The sequence below is a fragment of the Nestor notabilis genome, unplaced genomic scaffold (assembly GCF_000696875.1).
Source record: "Nestor notabilis isolate BGI_N333 unplaced genomic scaffold, ASM69687v1 scaffold21049, whole genome shotgun sequence".
Taxonomy (NCBI): Eukaryota; Metazoa; Chordata; class Aves; order Psittaciformes; family Psittacidae; genus Nestor; species Nestor notabilis.
The window spans coordinates 25,945-32,430 of record NW_009945345.1 but is presented as its reverse complement, the minus strand read 5'-3'; positions in this window follow the sequence as shown (position 1 = coordinate 32,430).

Genomic DNA, 6,486 nt, shown 5'->3' with positions numbered 1-6,486 from the left:
ACACTAAAAGCTGACAACAGTAGCTTATGTCAAGCAACCTGCTAACCACCTACTCAAAAAAAGAAAAAAAGGAAAAAGAAGAGATAAAGTATCAAGAGATCTTCAAAGAGAGGGCAGATACCATCTCCCTACATGATTATACATGATTAACCTCACTGCTTGAAGCTGCCACTTCTGCTCAGACTTACAGTTATTTGCTGTTTACCCAACCAGCTAAGCCAGAAACCCGAGCCGTTCATGGGAAATCCCACTTCAAGAATCTGAGAGCACCTTCAAAGTTTTGTACTTTGCACGACTCTGATGTGCCTGCTTGTGATGTTATTCCTAAGGCTAACATCCAATCTCCACAGTGACCGAGCTGCCGTTCCTGTTGCTGCACTGCTTGAGTGAAGATACAAATTGTAAAATGGAAACTTCAACTAAACTAATAATAAAAAAATAATAAATAAAGCACATTGCATTTCCCTAGAGAAGGCTGGAATCAAAAAAAGACCAGCCATGAATTGCCCCTACAGAGACACTTTGCCCTGTGCTCTTCTGCTCCTTATCTGTGACAGCACAGTACATTTATTAAGTTTTATCACTTTCTGGCCAGCCACTGACACAACAAGCACAACTTCTCCAAACCCCATTATTTGCATACTTCTGCTTATATGCCAGGATGGCTCTCTGGTAAGGGCAAACCCCAAACTGAAAGGGAAGAGAGCAGGCAGCCTTGTGTGCAGACAAGGGACCTGCAGGAAGGGGCACCAGCCCTCCTGATGGGGTTTCTCCTGCCACACCAAGGAAGGAAGCAGAAAGCTGCTGAGACTCCTGTCAACACCGAGCATGTTTCAACATCTACTAGGACAGATTCATTTATTCATTTTAAATAATGCAAATAACTCATTCACTTTCCAATTCCTAATTTGGCCATTTCACATGCTAGGAGCAAGCTTAGGAAGGTTAAAGAACAGGTAAGTTAAGCAACTGGCATACGAATAGTAATAATAATAATGGCAATAAAATCTTTCAAATAAGACACATGCTGCCACTACAGCCAGAATACACTGGTTACAAACCCTTTACAAAAAAGCCAAGCAAAGCAAGTAGAGCAGCACATTTTTAACCACAGCAAACCATAACCATAGTAACCACAATCGAGTAAAGTAGTGTAGCTCCAATATCCAAGACTTGCTCCAAGTTTCCCTGCCTACCAAAAAAACACTTCAAGGGCAAACACTGATCTAACCCAACACCCCTAGCACAGACCATACAATCACAGTATGGTTTGGACTGGGAGGGACCTTACAGATCATCTACCTCCAATCCCCTGTGCCAGGGGCAGAGACACCTTCCACTACAGCAGGTTGCTCCAAGCCCTGTCCTACCTGGCCTTGAACACGGACAGGGATGGGGCAGCCACAGCTTCTCTGGGCACCCTGTGCCAGCACCTCACCACCCTCACAGGGAAGAACTTCCTAATATCTAATCTAAATCTCCCCTCTTTCAGTTTAAAGCCATTCCCCTTTGTCCTATCACTATGTGTCCTTGCAGATCATTCCTCCAGACACCATTCCTGCCTCTACAGTGATGTGTTCCCCAGTCATGCTATTTGTTAAAGCAGCCACCCTCATTAGTGTTGTGAACTCTGCTCCAGCCGTGGCAGCAGGTAGCTCATATTGCCTTTTAGAAATAAAGGAAAAAGTAAATTCACTAATACTCTGCAGTAGATGCTAACTGTTTTCCCTTGCAGAATCTGAACATGGTAGAAAAAAGAAGTATCAGTAGAGAGAAATAAGCCTCATTCCCACTTGGCCTACAACGATTTAACATGCCCTGGCTTCTACTGTAGAATTTGGAGTCAAAACCTGAACAGAAAGTCAAAAACATTTTTATATTTTTGTTATAAGAATCAACAGAGCTGCAGAAACAAGTATTAACCATTTTTTATCCCCAGATCTGCTCATCAGCTTGCTTTCTGTAACATTAAATGGTTCATATAAACAAAGAATACATCTAAGTGAGAAAAATCAAACCCCAACTCAGCCTCTTCCAAGCTTTCTAACCAGCACTTGCACTTAAGAAACAAGTATATTGTCATTTACTAGAAAGTTTAAAGTATCAACATTACGCACAAACCACAGCTAACAAGTCTCAACTTCCAAAAAAACCAGAAATTTGAAGAGTTGCAATACTTAGTATTACACTTGGTTCTTGACTTCCTAAGAAGACCGCAAATGCTTGAGCAATTATCTGAAATAGGTACTCCTTCTACCTGAAGGAACATTAAGATAAAACTTCTGTTTTGCTTAAGAGAATTTTCCCCTAATTTAAGCAACATTCTGGGTAAAGACTCAACCCTTACGATCCAACACTGACTTAACAAATACACAAACATTATCTTCTTTTTTTCAAACCCTTTGAAACTAAGAGCAATTAAACTGGTTTAAGCTGTGCTTTCAAAGTTACCTTCAGCCAAATAAATTGTTTCACACTAGTTAAACATAGTTTATATCACAGAAGCGGGTATTTGCACAACAATTTACAATCTTTGCAGCAAGGACATACTAAGGCACAAAGAGCTGAAAGACATTTGTCTATTCTGAGCATAGCTTTGGCACCTGGGTATTTACTAACAATTATCATAAATGATGCACACAAATATTCTTTACTACCTTTTGGTAACAGACCTGCACAGAAATATAATGCCTGCAAATACTATACCCTCAGATTGTCATATGAAACAAGACTGGGAAGTTTGGCTCATAGGAAGCGTAATAAATGCAAGACTGTTCCTGAAGGGCTCACTGCCCAGGTTACTGCGCTCCTGAAGGAAAAATAAATAATTAAAAACCAACTCTAAGCCCTCCCCAAAAGCCACAACAACAACAAAAAACTAACTGTATTTTTAAGGCTCTGGCAAGCATCTCACAGCGTTTCACTACTTGCATTTTCTTCTCTATCTCAAAACTTTCCTTTAAAGTCACTTTTGGGACCAAATCCAGAGCGCTGCTGTCCAGAAATTCTACTGCTCCACTCGTAAACTCTGCAACTGGGCTTAGGAGTAGAGCAGCACAAATCACTGCACATCCAACACACGGTAGTTACTCAGACCTCGATTTCGACAGGGATATAGGAGGATAAGTTGCACCATATTTTTATGTGACCCTGATTTCTGTATATGTTTGGGATTTCCTCGGTCCTGCTGCCTTGAGAAAAGGCAAACCACCCACCTCCTGCAGACACAGCAACTGGCTTTATACCCACAGCAACACAGAGAGATCTCGAGGAACTCCGGCAATCCCCAGAAATGTGGATCTAATTACAAATGCTCTTGCTTTCTTCCAACTATGTTATCAGAAGAATGAAAGTGGCATCGAGTGGGATTTCAGAGTCAAAAGCCTCATGTAACATGAAGTACTGAGGATTTGGGTAATTTCATGCTGTTCTGGCTTTGATGCAAGCGGCGATACCAGCAGACCTCTGCACAGCTCGTCGTTTCTTTGAGAAGTGTTTCATATGCTGTGCAGTGTGAAGTACATGATTATTTTAATAATCCCAGTCACACATGAATATACCTTTGCTCAAAGAAAAACAAGAAAACAAGACTAAAGGCATTTCCATGCCTGTTTATAAAACAGTGCCAGATCAATAATACAATCAGCATACTTCTAAGTGATATTGTAAAGCAAGATTAGATACTAACCCATGAACATTAATATCTCCTTAAAAGAATTTTACATCCAGAAGAACCAAAGCTTTAGATATTAAACCCCAACCATGACCAGGTGAGCACTCACTCCTGCATGCGTATTTTCCTGATCATTTGTGATGACCATATGGTCCTTTTTAGCAACAAGGATGAATGAACAAGTTGTCCTTGGTGTACAACTGCAGGAGCAATATGGAAACTGTATACATCTATCCAAGAAGTTCTCCGTGTAACACAAGACCACAAGGCAATAATAAAACAGTAAAAGATGACTTAGAAGGATACAAACAACAAGAAATATGTGACTGAGCAGTATCTTGTTGAAAGAATTTTCCTTGAATGTGCTAATGCTGTGTTCTTATTTGAAATACAGATGTTTCAAAATACAGAAGTTAATCTAAGGAACATCTACTTCTAGGCTGGCACAGCAATGTGTTTTACGGACTCCTGAGTGTTAAGCCTGAACGTTTGGAAAAAAAAGGTGAAAGTAACAGCTTCACACAAACAAAACAATCACCCACCACAAAACAAAGTACATTTAAGAGTGTATGGCCACCTCTAGAAAGCCTCCAAACTGTTCAACATCCTCCTCGACCATCAGCCACTGTCTCCTATCTCATCGAAAGAGCCAAGAATAAGCAAAGCAGAGATAAAGAAGCCTCAGCTTTGCGGTAACTATTCCTGGCCACAACAACAAACCTTGAACTGTTCAGATTTCAGAAGAAGAGTTATTTTCAACTTCATGTTTGTCCACCAGAAGTTTTTTGACTTCAGGTCATTTCTCAATTTGAACGCCCTCCACGGTACTTAGATATTCAACTTCAGAAAGTTCAGAATTATCCGCAGTACCTCATATTTAGTGGTCTCACAAAGCTGCCAGCTCCCTGCCTTTTAGGGTGAGTAACTTTCCCATTTCAATTTGATTAAATGAAATGCAAGCTGTCACCTCCATTTACACCACACATTTTGCTGGAAAGCAGCTAGTCACTGCCTCTGTGTCACTATAGGCTAGCTGAAGCTCTTTGAATGGTGCCTGTAGAAAAAATACTCAATTCTTACTAGTGACAGAAACCTTAGCACTGCTTATTTTTAATTATTTGGGCATACTTAGAAATCAGAGCCTATAAATCAGAGTTTTAATCCCAGAGTTGCCACTGCACAGACTTTGCAGCTCACGTTTCTGAGGGGTTTTTTGTTTGGGTTTTTTCTTTAGTGAAAATATGCTAAAAATCACAAAGCCAGTTCTAAGAGAGTCCCAGAACTGATCTATGAAACTATTTCAGTATGACTGCTCAATAGCACAGTGTAACAGATTTTACTTATACTTCCACAGCTCTTTTTTAACATACATTGTTTCATATAATTCCATTACAAACAGTTTAAAGTCAGGGCTGTAAGATGCTTTTGGAAGCAGTTTAATCACAACTTTGCCATCCTGAAGCTGCATAGTCACATAATTTCTCAAAACACCCATTCCAATACAGTACAGAACTGGAAACTGCAAATACCATTTGCAGACACTACCACAAATGCAAACGTGAAAGCAGGTCAGGACCATTCACCTCCTATCAAATTAAGTACCAAACATCTTCCAGAGAACAGGGCTAGTTGGGAATTTGTTGGAAAATTTTCAGTGGAGAAGCACCACTGACTGCAGGTCTGCAAGTGTACAAAACCTGCACAAAACTTTGTTTCATTTTGTTTTGTGGGGTTAGGGGTTGGGTTGGTTTGTTTGTTAAATGGAAATAAGTCACAGACTGGACTTTCTGGTTATAAAGTACCGAGCCTGAGACTGATTGTAAAGCTGGGTATTCTGCATCTAGTCTTACGGGCTGCGCTTACCATACTGCCCTATTTGTCCTTCTCTACCACATAACCTTATAAAAATAATTAAAAAAAGAGATGTCTAACATTGTATGATGCACATTTTGGACCACAGGTTTATTCTGATAAGCCACTGTGGTGGGTCTGTGATACTAAAAAACTCCTGCACACTCTGGAGAATGAAGAGCCATCCCTACAAAGACTCATGAGAAACAGCACTTCTCAAGAGCAACAACTCTCCCCTTTTGCAACTATTTCATTTCAAATCACAAGATGGGAAAAATAAGAGTTAAGCACAAGGCTTCTTTGACACGGGACTGTGGATGGAAAATAGCAGTGATGGTGAATAACAATGATGAGTATCAGTTATTGGAAGAGAGCTTAACATTTACTTAACCGCTAATACCATAAAATTTAACTTGCTATGTTTGCAGAAAGCAAAACAAAAGCAGTATTTAAGTTTTGGAAGAAATACTGCTCTTTTTCTCCTTTTAGAGCAAGAGCCTGCCTGGAAGCTCACACAGCACTGGCAGTCTTGCTCCTCTTCTCATCTGTAGCACCTACCTAAGCTGCAACAGGAGATAATTTCCTATCTCACCTGCAGCAGCTAACAAGTGCCAACAAAAGCCCCAAGGGTGTCCAGCAGATGCTCACCCTGCAGCTGCTTTCTCTGCCTAGTCTGAATCCCTGGAAAAGGCCTGCTCCAACAATGGCAACTGCTCCCAGACAGTCTCAGCTCCATTCCTGGAGATGTAAGAGATTGCAGCCCCCACGCCCGCCTGTGCTGGCTGTGTGATGCTGACCTGCACAGCTCCCCATCAGCAGGCACTGCAAGAGCTTGTGGGTGTGTATATATATTTGGCTGTGTGCAGATATAGTATGTCTAAACAAAGGTAAAATTAGTGAAGAACTAGCAAAACACCACATTTACCAGATTTTAAGCACGTTTTATCTTGTTTGATGGGGAT